General features: G+C 41.2%; 1 protein-coding gene across 1 annotated transcript in view; it reads right to left on the reverse strand.

Moving 5' to 3' along the window:
- PABPC4 (poly(A) binding protein, cytoplasmic 4 (inducible form)) overlaps nt 1–561 on the reverse strand; it is a 13,250-nt gene that overhangs the window by 8,193 nt on the left and 4,496 nt on the right. The gene's annotated exons all lie outside the window — the stretch shown is intronic.

Genomic DNA, 561 nt, shown 5'->3' on the forward strand with positions numbered 1-561 from the left:
AAAAGGGCAGAACTCAAGTTTTCCAGATTTGTTTGGCTCAGTTCTTTCAGGCTACCTTCACCCTGTGATACACGCTGGTTAGGTTTCAGGAACAGAAAAGTCAAGGGAAAGACCAATTTAAACACTTTTCATGTGATTTCACTAGTGCAGTCTGAGTAACTACTCACTGTGTCCCAAAATTATCTCTAGAAATTCCAATGGGACGTTGCCTATCAAACCTCCTGCACTCCCTACCCCCAATGCCAAATTCAACTACTGCATGAAAGTTTCTGAGAATTTTTCATATGCTTTGAAATAACTTTTGTTGCTGTTGCTTTTTCAATTGAAGTGGGGGCATCAGTTTCTCCCAGTCCTTCACCCATCCATCCAGCTGGAAAAAAAAAGCTCTGCTGGACTTCCTTCCTGAAGTAGTCAGACTTGAGGGAAAAAAAAAAAAAAAAGTAATTTCAGATTCTACCAGCTCAAAGGTGTTAAATGCAATTAACTGCCAGGCTAAAATGATTCCTCAGCTGCTACTCAGAGTCCATAAGACCAAGGTCCATTCCTAGTAGGCAGTTCAGC

Source organism: Acanthisitta chloris, unplaced genomic scaffold, assembly GCF_000695815.1.
Source record: "Acanthisitta chloris isolate BGI_N310 unplaced genomic scaffold, ASM69581v1 scaffold7294, whole genome shotgun sequence".
NCBI lineage: Eukaryota > Metazoa > Chordata > Aves > Passeriformes > Acanthisittidae > Acanthisitta > Acanthisitta chloris.